Below are 13,944 nucleotides of genomic sequence, written 5' to 3'. Positions count from 1 at the left end.
CAAGAAAAATTACATTAATTTGACTTGTGTAAAGGTAGCTCTGGCCAGCAATGCTAAAAATTGTTTTTTCTGTATCTGAACAAAATTTCCCAAAGTGGAATAACGTATGCATTACAAATGCTGTCTACATCTTCAGTGCTAAATGAATGATTTGCTAGTGTTCTGCTCTTCTCCAGAAAGCATGTGTAAAGGGGTAGTGGGACGCTGAGGAAATATATATAACTCTACTGCATGCCCTTCTTCCTGCATCTCAGATTAACTCTGGACATGTCTAAATGATTAGTTAGTGTGCTGCAAGTTGGGGTTTATATCTACTGCACTCCAGTGTTCTCCACGCTAACTGTCCATGTGGACCCTGCTGCCACATACTAAAAGTTGCCTATTATGCTTTGCATTGTTCATTGTGCACTAGCGAGCAGCAGCAGGATCCACGTGGACACTGTAGCACAGTAGATTCAGACTCCAGCTTGCTCCAGACTAATTCATTGATTAGACAAGCTCTCTTTCCTGAAGCACAGGCCAGAGTTGTGTCTATTTCCGGACTTCTCAGAAAGTATTACACAGAGATAAACCTCAGGGTTATTGTATGTAATACCCTAAGGAGTAGGTGGTAATAGTCCTCAGTCAAACTTCAAAGAGTTAACTATACAGTTTCTTTGTAGACAAACATTTAGTGCATACAGAAAACATTATAAATAGTACATAGAAGACGATGAATAACTTTTAAACAAAAGCTATCAAATAGTAAATCTACTGGTGTTCCTCATATAGACTTCCCTTCTCCCCTTCCCCCCTCCCTCTTTTTTGTTTTTTTTTGTTTTTTCGTATTTAAATGCAATGTTTCAACTTAACATTTACACTTCTATACTTTAACGGATATCAATGAACTCACTTCTTTCTGATCTTTTTATAGAGATGATTTATTAGTCTCTGTAATGTGACTGTAATATGTAGTATGTGTCACCTGGATTCTTCAGAACTTGGGAAGAGTGGCAGCATCTCAGTCCTTTCAAATTCTTCAGAACCCTGACAGCAAATTGTCTGGGAATCTGTATAGCTAGCAGCATTCGAACCCTTGGGCTAACAGTTGATTGGTCTTCTCAGTTGCTGGTAAAACAGAAATCTCTGGTCTGCATCCAGAGTGGTACAGGTAGTGGGATCAGCGTATAACATATCCATTCCCTGGATTTCTACAAAGGTTTCACTATATAGGTCACTATCTTTTTTCCATAAACTCGGGTCATTCAGGCAAGAATTTACAAACCTTTACCTCCCTCAGACTAGCCCCTGAAAGAGTTCCAGTTAGTTAATAGCTGTGTAGCCTCTAGGGGTAATAGATGCTCCCCTACCAGCTCTTCCTCTAGGTCCATATACCGGGGTGGACCAAACATGTTAATGGAGAGCTTCCCTAATAAGTAAAGCTGGAATAGCGCTGACCTGTATCCAGAGTGCTTCTGGTATTGGAACCCACCTTCGCAGCAGACACATTCCTCAGTCCTATATCAGTCAGGGCTGTCTTTAACCCATATGTTTATATCCTTTCCTTTATCTTCCCAGCCCCTATATGCTGAGTGGCTCAGCTCTCAGATTAGTGAATAGAGTGTGACCTACCACAGGGTTCATCCAACACAAAAAATACCTATACAGCTACAGAAACAGCTAGTGAGCATGTTTAGTTAACCATCATATCCTATTTCTGGATGTTTCTGTGCCCTTCTAGCTGAGTTGACCTGCACAGCATTCTGCAAGTTTATAAAGACAGAATATTCCAGCTGAAATCCTTATGTCCTCTCCACTGCTTATCTCCCTTTCTTTAGGCCAAACAAAGTCAAATGCTTCAGTCAAGAACATGTGAGTTACACATGCATCTCTGGAAACAAATCTTCCATATTAATGTAGGGAGGCTTGGCGAGCATAGACATAAAAACAGAAATTGATAGAGCCACCAGTTAGTGCAAGAAAAACCTGCAGGTGATCCTTGTTTAAGAAAAAGTATATATTTCAGTGTCACCTTTTGTTAGTGGAGAACTGTAAATAATTCTTGCTAATGTATCTAATGGGAAAAAGTATTATTATTACTACTATTTAGCTTCATTATTTAATGTCTTAATATTTTATAAATATATGATTTTATATTAGACTTTCTATTTAGGCTAGCTTTTGGATAAATGTAATAATATTAAAAATAGTCATCAGCTTCCAAAGCAATATTAAGGAGGTGAGGATTTTAATGTAAATTAAGTTGTAATACAGGTGTAGTTCTCATGCTGGCTCTGCTGTAACCTAAAAGATTTGGAGTGTTCAAACACAGAATGAAACCACATAGCTCTGTGTCTGTCATGCTTGAGGAATGTTGAGTAGTAGTTTTGAGCCATGTAGTTGTGGTTCTACAGATCCACTTTTACAGTGTATTTTTGACTTAATTTTTTATATTTAAAAAAACCTTCAAGAGATTACTTCCCTTGAATTCCATAAAGAGTTCACAGAGGCAGCTGAGCTGTTTTCTGTTACCTGGTCTTTATTAACATTCTACAAATACTGATGAAACCAAAAACCTGGCAAATGAAATTAGTGGCCAACTAATGGAAAAAAAATAAAATTAACCGGGACAAATATGTATGGAACACATAAAGACCATATCAAAGCCACATAAAATGAAATAGAAGGACGGGAGAAAAGCAGCCAGGTATACCTAACCAAATATTATGAAATATAGAAAGGTAAATAAAAACCTGCTACAAAAGCATGATCAAATAAACTGAGCAACATGAAAACATGAATGTTGTCACAAAATAATCATGGCTGGAAGTAAAACTTAGGAAAAAATTCTACAAAATGATTGAAGAAACAGCTCATAAGATTAACACATTTAAAGAAGAAACAAATCAAGGACTAATTTTTGTTCAAAAGGAATGCAGACCATTTTAGACCATCACCTACTGAGCTACAAAGTCTGTGGAAAGAATCTGTCTGAATTACAACCTACAGTTCCTTCTTCAGGAATTCAGGGAAGTCCTACAGAGGAAAGTTACACTTTTATGCTATGGAATCCAGAAACAAGTTTACAGCCACAAAAAACTGTGACAAGTGCTTATGTAGACAGCTTGGTTAATCAATCAATTCAGAAACCAGTCAGCTTTGAAGTAAAATAATATTTTGAAGCTTATTATGCTCATTTTGAGATAATAGGGCAAATGAACCAATGGACCAGAGAACAAAAAGTTATATTTCTTGCTCCTAGTCTAAAGGGATATGCCCTTATTATGCTAAGGGTATGTCTACACTACGAAATTAGGTCGAATTTATAGAAGTCGGTTTTTTTGAAATCGGTTTTATATATTCGAGTGTGTGTGTCCCCACAGAAAATGCTCTAAGTGCATTAAGTGCATTAACTCGGCGGAGCGCTTCCACAGTACCGAGGCAAGCGTCGACTTCCGGAGCGTTGCACTGTGGGTAGCTATCCCACAGTTCCCGCAGTCTCCGCTGGCCATTGGAATTCTGGGTTGATATCCCAATGCCTGATGGGGCTAAAACATTGTCGCGGGTGGTTCTGGGTACATATCGTCAGGACCCCGTTCCCACCCTCCCTCCCCCCGTGAAAGCAAGGGCAGACAATCATTTCGTGCCTTTTTTGTCTGCTGCCAGCCAAAGATGTAAAGGATAGATGGAGTGGGTCAGAACAAGAAATAGACCAGATTTGTTTTGTACTCATTTTCCTCCTCCCCTGTCTAGATCACACTGTAGTCAGTCACAGAGAAGGCGCAGCGAGGTTAATCTAGCCATGTATCAATCAGAGGCCAGGCTAACCTCCTTGTTCCAATAACAACGATAACTTTGGTGCACCATTTCTTATTGGAACCCTCCGTGCAGTCCTGCCTGAAATACTCCTTGATGTACAGGCACACCCTTTGTTGATTTTAGCTCCCTGAAGCCAACCCTGTAAGCCGTGTCGTCAGTCTCCCCTCCCTCCGTCAGAGCAACGGCAGACAATCGTTCCGCGCCTTTTTTCTGTGCGGACGCCATACCAAGGCAAGCATGGAGGCCGCTGAGCTCATTTTGGCAATTAGGAGCACATCAACCACCACACGCATTATCCAGCAGTATATGCAGCACCAGAACATGGCAACGCGATACCGGGCGAGGAGGCGACGTCAGCGCGGTTCCGTGAGTGATCAGGACATGGACACAGATTTCTCTGAAAGCATGGGCCCTGCCAATGCATGCATCATGGTGCTAATGGGGCAGGTTCATGCTGTGGAACGCCCATTCTGGGCTCGGGAAACAAGCACAGACTGGTGGGACCGCATAGTGTTGCAGGTCTGGGACGATTCCCAGTGGCTGCGAAACTTTCGCATGCGTAAGGGCACTTTCATGGAACTTTGTGACTTGCTTTCCCCTGCCCTGAAGCGCATGAATACCAGGATGAGAGCAGCCCTCACAGTTGAGAAGCGAGTGGCGATAGCCCTGTGGAAGCTTGCAACGCCAGACAGCTACCGGTCAGTTGGGAATCAATTTGGAGTGGGCAAATCTACTGTGGGGGCTGCTGTGATGCAAGTAGCTCACGCAATCAAAGATCTGCTGATATCAAGGGTAGTGACCCTGGGAAATGTGCAGGTCATAGTGGATGGCTTTGCTGCAATGGGATTCCCTAACTGTGGTGGGGCTATAGACGGAACCCATATCCCTATCTTGGCACCAGAGCACCAAGCCGGCGAGTACATAAACCGCAAGGGGTACTTTTCGATAGTGCTGCAAGCTCTGGTGGATCACAAGGGACGTTTCACCAACATCAACGTGGGATGGCCGGGAAAGGTGCATGACGCTCGCATCTTCAGGAACTCTGGTCTGTTTCAAAAGCTGCAGGAAGGGACTTTCTTCCCAGACCAGAAAATAACTGTTGGGGATGTTGAAATGCCTATATGTATCCTTGGGGACCCAGCCTACCCCTTAATGCCATGGCTCATGAAGCCGTACACAGGCAGCCTGGACAGTGGTCAGGAGCTGTTCAACTACAGGCTGAGCAAGTGCAGAATGGTGGTAGAATGTGCATTTGGACGTTTAAAGGCGCGCTGGCGCAGTTTACTGACTCGCTTAGACCTCAGCGAAACCAATATTCCCACTGTTATTACTGCTTGCTGTGTGCTCCACAATATCTGTGAGAGTAAGGAGGAGACGTTTATGGCGGGGTGGGAGGTTGAGGCAAATCGCCTAGCTGCTGGTTACGCGCAGCCAGACACCAGGGCGGTTAGAAGAGCACAGGAGGGCGCGGTACGCATCAGAGAAGCTTTGAAAACCAGTTTCATGACTGGCCAGGCTACAGAGTGAAAGTTCTGTTTGTTTCTCCTTGATGAAACCCCCCGCCCCTTGGTTCACTCTACTTCCCTGTAAGCTAACCACCCTCCCCTCCTCCCTTTAATCACCGCTTGCAGAGGCAATAAAGTCATTGCTGCTTCACAGTCATGCATTCGTTATTCATTCATCACACAAATAGGGAGATGACTACCAAGGTATCCCAGGAGGGGTGGTGGAGGAGGGAAGGAAAATGCCACATAGCACTTTAAGCACAGCACTTCAAAAGTTTACAACTTTAAAATTTATTGAAAGACAGCCTTCTTTTTTTTGGGCAATCCTCTGTTGTGGAGTGGCTGGTTGGCCGGAGGCCCCCCCACCGCGTTCTTGGGCATCTGGGTGTGGAGGCTATGGAACTTGGGGAGGAGGGCGGTTGGTTACAGAGGGGCAGCAGTGGCAGTCTGTGCTCCAGCTGCCTTTGCTGCAGCTCAACCATACACTGGAGCATTCTGGTTTGGTCCTGCAGCAGCCTCAGCATTGAATCCTGCCTCCTCTCATCACGCTGCCGCCACATTTGAGCTTCAGCCCTGTCTTCAGCCCGCCACTTACTCTCTTCAGCCCGCCACTTACTCTCTTCAGCCCGCCACCTCTCCTCCCGGTCATTTTGTGCTTTCCTGCACTCTGACATTATTTGCCTCCACGCATTCGTCTGTGCTCTGTCAGTGTGGGAGGACAGCATGAGCTCGGAGAACATTTCATCGCGAGTGCGTTTTTTTTTCTTTCTAAGCTTCACTAGCCTCTGGGAAGGAGAAGATCCTGTGATCATTGAAACACATGCAGCTGGTGGAGAAAAAAAAAAGGGACAGCGGTATTTAAAAAGACACATTTTATAAAACAGTCGCTACACTCTTTCAGGGTAAACCTTGCTGTTAACATTACATACATAGCACATGTGCTTTCGTTACAAGGTCGCATTTTGCCTCCTCCCACCGCGTGACTACCCCCTCAACCTTCCCCCCTCCCTGTGGCTAACAGCGGGGAACATTTCTGTTCAGCCACAGGCAAACAGCCCAGCAGGAATGGGCTATACTGAGTGTCCCTGAAGAAAAGCACCCTATTTCAACCAGGTGACCATGAATTATATCTCACTCTCCTGAGGATAACACAGAGAGAGAAAGAACGGATTTTGGTTGAATGCCAGCAAACATACACTGCAATGCTTTGTTCTACAGTGATTCCCGAGTATGTGTTACTGGCCTGGAGTGATAAAGTGTCCTACCATGAAGGACGAAATAAGACTGCCCTCCCCAGAAACCTTTTGCAAAGGCTTTAGGACTACATCTAGGAGAACCGCAAATGCCAGGGCAAAGTAATCCTTTCACATGCTTGCTTTTAAACCATGTATAGCATTTTAAAAGGTACACTCACCAGAGGTCCCTTCTCCGCCTGCTGGGTCCAGGAGGCAGCCTTGGGTGGGTTCGGGGGGTACTGGCTCCAGGTCTAGGGTGAGAAACAGTTCCTGGCTGTCGGGAAAACCGGTTTCTCCGCTTGCTTGCTGTGAGCTATCTACAACCTCCTCCTCATCATCATCTTCTTCGTCCCCAAAACCTGCTTCCGTATTGCCTCCATCTCCATTGAAGGAGTCAAACAACACGGCTGGGGTAGTGGTGGCTGAACCCCCTAAAATGGCATGCAGCTCATCATAGAAGCGGCATGTTTGGGGCTCTGACCCAGAGCGGCTGTTCGCCTCTCTGGTTTTCTGGTAGGCTTGCCTCAGCTCCTTCAGTTTCACGCGGCACTGCTTCGGGTCCCTGTTATGGCCTCTGTCCTTCATGCCCTGGGAGATTTTCACAAAGGTTTTGGCATTTCGAAAACTGGAACAGAGTTCTGATAGCACGGATTCCTCTCCCCAAACAGCGATCAGATCCCGTACCTCCCGTTCGGTCCATGCTGGAGCTCTTTTGCGATTCTGGGACTCCATCATGGTCACCTGTGCTGATGAGCTCTGCATGGTCACCTGCAGCTTGCCACGCTGGCCAAACAGGAAATGAGATTCAAAAGTTCGCGGTTCTTTTCCTATCTACCTGGCCAGTGCATCTGAGTTGAGAGTGCTGTCCAGAGCGGTCAGAATGGAGCACTCTGGGATAGCTCCCGGAGGCCAATACCATCGAATTGTGTCCACAGTACCCCAAATTCGAGCTGGGAACGTCGATTTAAGCGCTAATCCACTTGTCAGGGGTGGAGTAAGGAAATCGATTTTAAGAGCCCTTTAAGTCGAAATAAAGGGCTTCACTGTGTGGACAGGTGCAGGTTTAAATCTATTTAACGTTGCTAAATTCGACCTAAAGTCCTAGTGTAGACCAGGGCTAAGTTATTTATCAGAAAAAAAACAGGAACAAGTTTCAGACTACATTAACCCATGTTTTGGAAGTTGGATGCCAGACAGCATTGGCAAGAATCATTCAAGAATTGTATTAGACAGGCTGACATAAAGATTCTTTACCAGAACTGTCTGATGATATTGAGAAAGTAAGGCACAGAACTATCCAAATAACCTGAGGAACTACAAGATGTCTTAGACCACGTCCAATATAAAGATAGTTTTCTTGTAATTAACCGGAAACTGAAGGTAAAACAAAATTACATTAAAATGCTAAGAGAAACTTTGGAAAATGCTCTGGAAGTACAAACTCACTATCTCGCAAATCTTTCATAAAGAATGAATGAAAGACATGATGGTTGACAGTAAATCGAAATCTAACAGATGAGCCTTCACCAGATGTACACAAAAGTCATTTAAACAAAGTGTGAGCATTAGGATAGCTGTGGCCTCCTATGCTCCCTCCGCTGTCATGTCTCTGACATGCACAGTACAATAGGACGGGCTAGAAGGATGTTATGTAGTGCTGGCTGGTGCTAGCTCTGATTCCCCCATGCAGGGGGAATGCTTAGATGCCCTCCTAGGGCAAGTTTTCAGCCTTTTTGTGCCACTAGAACATGGGCCAGCATCTATTAGGAAAAACGTTTTCACTAGGAGGGTGGTAAAACACTGGAATGCGTTACCTAGGGAGGTGGTGGAATCTCCTTCCTTAGAAGTTTTTAAGGTCAGGCTTGACAAAGCCCTGGCTGGGATGATTTAGTTGGGGATTGGTCTTGCTTTGAGCAAGGGGTTGGACTAGATGACCTCCTGAGGTCCCTTTCAACCCTGATATTCTATGATTCTATGATGCATATCCTTAAGGATGATGATTAAAGAAAACAGAATTCTGATTTGAGAGACTGCTAGGTTCTTTTAATAGTAGTTCTGATAAACATTGTATACTATGTTTTTTCCTTGAAAACTGAGGAATAAGGTCATTGTGTTGCACACATTTTTAACTAGAGGTAATTTTGTTGCTCACTAAGGAACAGTTGCCACCATTGAAATGGTGAGTGTTCTACATCCCTTAACATTAAGAATTAATCTTCCTTGATCCCCTCTTTCAACTTACTACAAGAGTTAGCATTTGGAGGTTGATGCGTGAAATTAAACTACAGTAGTGAGGATTAAGAAATAGCTGATTTATACTCTTCAAGAATGGGTGGGCATGCCAAAGACAGTTGCATTGCATTTCATGGATACCAACAGTGTGTTCTGTGTTTGGAGGCCAGTTTCTTTGTATAATGAATCTAGCGATATCATAGGGATTAACAATCTGCCCACAGTAAGGAGAAACATGTAGTTGCACCATCCCTGGAGGAGCAGTCTAAGTCATCAGTGTGTATGTGTGTGTGTATATATATATATTATATATATATAATATGACCATTGTCAATTCCAGTAGTTTTTAATTATTTACATATATTATCACTAAACTATTAAAACTCTTTTGAATCAAATAAAATTAGTTTGAGCATAATAGTACATTGCATGCTGTGAAGTTCCTGATTATAATAGATGGGATTCAGAGGAGACAGTAAATAAATTCTTATATCATCAATGGCCTTGCAATAGAAAAGCTGAAATGAGATTATATTAGTGCAGTTAAATGAAAATATTTTATGCATTGATAGACTAGAGGTCTATCAATAGTAGAATGTATATGCTAGAGACAACTCCTACAATTATGGTATATATGTTTCATTGAACATGATAATCTGTGGGTTAGAATATTTGCTGCTGCTACTTCTTTATTTGTTGTTCTTTAAATGCTTGAAAATATATAATTCACTTTATATTCCCCACAGTTCTATTTAATCTTCAACAAACTGTCCAAGTGAAGCCCCTAGGCTAGCAGGCATGATGGATCCACTTCTAACTGGGGCCAACGATGTCTCTCCAAACTGTTCCCAAAGACTGAAGCTCTGATAAGTTCTGGAAGCTTCCTCGATTGACAGATCTAAGAAAGATGTTGAATACATTACATTACCCTAGCAACTCAAGCTTCTTTCCTGACTGACAGAACAAGTGCAATTTTCTGCACTTATTTCTGACTATGATATATTCAGCCTCATCAAGAAAGTTGACCTTGATAGCTTTAACATAGAACCAAAGCTAGCTCCCTCCCAAGCAGAGAGGAAAAAACCCAGAGCAATGAAATAGGGAAGAAAAAATATTTTCCACAAATGTATATTTACCTTAAGCATAGAACATGGTCAATTATTTTGTATTATTTAAGGACCTGTTGTTATGATTTTATAAAGTATTCTTTTAGAAACTTAAGATTTGTTTTCATAATTTTTTTAAACTGATTATTGGAGAGTGAGAGGGAAGAATGGCAGATTTCATACCAAAGATCTTTTTTGCTCCATTCTTTCTCTGTGCACCAGCATCATCAGTGATATCAGCACAGTTCTAGAAACAGGGTGACATCCTGGTCCCATTGAAGTCAATAGAAGTTTTGCCATTGATTTTTAGCAAGGATAGGATTTCATCCATAGTCTGTTGGAGAATTAGTCTGAGATGGTCAATGGGGAAAATATAATTTGGGTCCAGCCGTGACAGTTGCTGAATGGTCTTAACTCCCATGGTAGTCAGTGACTCTGAAGGGTGCTCAAAACCTCATGGTATACACAGCTGGCTCCAAAATCTGGAGATCTTTCTAGGGACTTCAGTTGGCTTTGGCACAGACCCACTATCTAACTAATTTCTAGCTGAAGTGCAGACTCTGAGGTTTCCCTAGATTGTCAAAGATTAAAGGGGATGTTAAAGTAAATAGTGCATACTATCTAAGGCTGGACAGTCTGATATCCTTCAACCCGTTATCTTAACTGATTGGACAAACATTCATTAACTTTAGTGGGCACTGTTCTTACTACAGGATAAGCAAGAATAAGTTTATCAGTGAGAATAATAATTAACAACAATTAATTGTTAGAATAAGCCTAACAGTGAGTTGACAAAGTAGCAACTGCTGTTTTTTCTTCTCATTATTTTAGTTGTTCAAACTTAGTATTTTCCATAGCCAGAAAAACAAAACAAAAACAATCAATACCTTTTAAAAGAGTGGGTTTTTAAAATTATTTCAAGGTTATATTGAAAAATTACATGACAAAAATCTATCTCGTGCACAGAGAATGTAGAAAATACAATGCTGAGAAGTTAAACCCTTCATGTTAGAAGAAACATACAGCTGCACTTTTTCAAACCAGTTCTGCACCTCTCTTGATAACTGTCCTAAGCCTATGCAATGAAAAAAAAATAAAAATACTCGCCAAAATATTAATATTATTGAAAACATAGATGTCAAGGTTCCTCCCCCACTCTGAACTCTAGGGTACAGATGTGGGGACCTGCATGAAAAACCTCCTAAGCTTATCTTTACCAGCTTAGGTCAAAACTTCCCCAAGGTACAAAATATTACACCCGTTATCCTTGGACTGGCTGCTACCACCACCACACTAATACTGGTTACTGGGGAAGAGCTGTTTGGACGCGTCCTTCCCCCCAAAATACTTCCCGGACAAGGTTTGGTAAAAAGCCTCACCAATTTGCCTAGGTGACTACAGACCCAGACCCTTGGATCTTAAGAACAATGAACAATCCTCCCAACACTTGCACCCCCCCTTTCCTGGGAAATGTTGGATAAAAAGCCTCACCAATTTGCATAGGTGACCACAGACCCAAACCCTTGGATCTGAGAACAATGAAAAAGCACTCAGTGTTTTACAAGAAGACTTTTAATAAAAAATAGAAGTAAATAGAAATAAAGAAATCCCCCCTGTAAAATCAGGATGGTAGATATCTTACAGGGTAATTAGATTCAAAAACATAGAGAACCCCTCTAGGCAAAACCTTAAGTTACAAAAAAGATACACAGACAGAAATAGTTATTCTATTCAGCACAATTCTTTTCTCAGCCATTTAAAGAAATCATAATCTAACACATACCTAGCTAGATTACTTACTAAAAGTTCTAAGGCTCCATTCCTGGTCTATCCCTGGCAGAAACCAGCATACAGACAGACACAGACCCTCTGTTTCTCTCCCTCCTCCCAGCTTTTGAAAGTATCTTGTCTCCTCATTGGTCATTTTGGTCAGGTGCCAGCGAGGTTACCTTTAGCTTCTTAACCCTTTACAGGTGAGAGGAGCTTTCCCCTGGCCAGGAGGGATTTCAAAGGGGTTTACCCTTCCCTTTATATTTATGACAATAGAACATAGTGTTTACATGAGTTTTAAGCTGACAGACATAATACTCATGATTTCATAATATACAACAGTTGTAATTCCCACCAGTTCGGCAGCTGACATGATCATGTACATGAATCCCCTAGGATATTAAGGAAGCAGTAATAACAAGCCCAGTTAACAAGAGAAGAAAGGGACTGCTTAGCTGACTATACATGTTCTGTATACTAGCACTGAGTACAAATAGCAATGGTGGTAAACACAGTAGTTCCATGAGACTGAGCTTTGAAGCTTTATGGGAAAATAAGATCAACAGGCACAGCTCAATTCTATTAAAAAGGCTCCTCTGAGGCCTGTGAAGGATAATACCTTTATCATGTTTCTTTCCTTACAGCATTCAGGAGAGACTCTGAGATTACAATCTCAAGGATGTAATGAGAAGGGGTTAAGTTTGCAGTGTTTCCCATTTCATTATATTCCATTTAGATCTGTGTCACCGGAACTAAGGAATCTGGTATTATTATGGGTATATCTAATTTTATTTATTGCGAAAAAGTTAATATTAAATTCAAGTTAAAAATAAGTGTAAATAATTTACTAAGGCTTCTCTTTTTTCTCACACAGCATACTATTCCAATAATCTTACTCATGTTGGGTAATACCCTATTCTGCTAATTCCTGACTTCCATTGACTCTGCTGGGACTTCTCAGAATAAGGTACTATCTAGCATGCATAAGGAAATTTCCCCAAATCTACTTACTTAACATTTTTCTCATAAGAGATTTTCTTTTCTTTTTTAAATCTATACATTGAATGTGAACAATTCAATCCATTATTCTGTATTAGGAAATTTAATTATGTTAGTTGTGATTAGTCATGGAAGGACATTGTTTCTGTTCTTTGAGAGAAAGAGACATATAAGGACAACTTGAGGAAGACGCTGGGAATAAGAATCTTTCAGGGACAGTGAGCAGTTTAGGGAGAAGCTGTAGATAAGACAGCATTGTAGACATTTATAAAATGTTAAAACCTTTTCTGGGCGTTATTTCTAGAAAATTTGGCTACTCCAACAATTATTGGTTCAGGTGATTGTTCACTGCCATAGGTCCTTGGGACTGTGGCAGATAGCATAAACTAGAACAGTTTTCTGTCTATCTGTAGAGCCCCAAGATTTCAGTCACTTAATGGTGATCAATGGCTACAACTATATCTCTCTTGATCTGTGGTTCATGCACCTCAGTCTCAGGATCTAGCTCCAAATATGTAAAAATGTACATAAAATCCATATAGTGGATTTCATTGTTCAGCTCTACCACTAAGGGTAAATATGACTGGTTTTCTTGTATATCATACATGGTTCGTAGCAGCAGTTCTAGACACTCTTAACAAAGTTTATTTTGGAACAATCTATAATTGACGTCACTGAACATTCTCCATCATTCCTATAAAAGTAAACTTGTTTGTTCATCATGCTATGAAAAAAAGGAGTGTGTATAGCAAAACCATATTTAGGAAAGGGTAGCAAGTATACTCTTCACTGACAGGAATTTATTTGCATCAGCATATACAATGATGTGTTCAAATCATAGGCAGTGAAGCATAGTTTATATTTACCACTGTAGCTATACTATAAACCTATTAATAACACAAAATATGGTGATTGAACTCATAGCCAATGCCTGGTCTATAGTAAATAATTAATTATTCTCTTTTCCAGATTAGCAATTTGAGTAAAACAACTGTCAAATCCTGAAAGTATATAGAAACACTCCTTGATATTTTTAATATAACCTTTCTGATAGGGTCAAATGAGGTATCAGTTTAATATCTGATATGTTCTCTGTCTTAGAGATGGTGGAGAATGAATTCAATAATCCAACCAGTATTTAAATTCCATTATTACTTTTTACTAAATGTATTGTTGATTAACATCAATGTCTTTGGATAGGACAGTTTTCATATTTTCAAATGAATTATATGAAGGTTTCTAATGACAATATCCTGGCTAGCTTCCCTCAAGTAATAAAGCATAATAGTAAAATATGTG

At 41.2% G+C, this 13,944-nt stretch overlaps 1 protein-coding gene across 9 annotated transcripts in view; it reads left to right on the top strand.

Moving 5' to 3' along the window:
- FSTL5 (follistatin like 5) overlaps positions 1–13,944 on the top strand; it is a 564,833-nt gene that overhangs the window by 15,664 nt on the left and 535,225 nt on the right. The window contains exon 2 of one of the 9 annotated variants that reach the window (XM_073341502.1): positions 12,521–12,613. The exons of the other annotated variants lie outside the window; for them this stretch is intronic. The gene's annotated coding sequence lies outside the window, so the exon portion shown is untranslated. The remainder of the gene's footprint in view (positions 1–12,520; positions 12,614–13,944) is intronic. 9 annotated transcript variants of the gene reach the window in all.

The sequence above is a fragment of the Lepidochelys kempii genome, chromosome 4 (genome assembly GCF_965140285.1).
Source record: "Lepidochelys kempii isolate rLepKem1 chromosome 4, rLepKem1.hap1, whole genome shotgun sequence".
NCBI lineage: Eukaryota > Metazoa > Chordata > Testudines > Cheloniidae > Lepidochelys > Lepidochelys kempii.
Note: the sequence above shows the minus strand (reverse complement) of the source record. Positions and strands in the feature narration are given on the sequence as shown.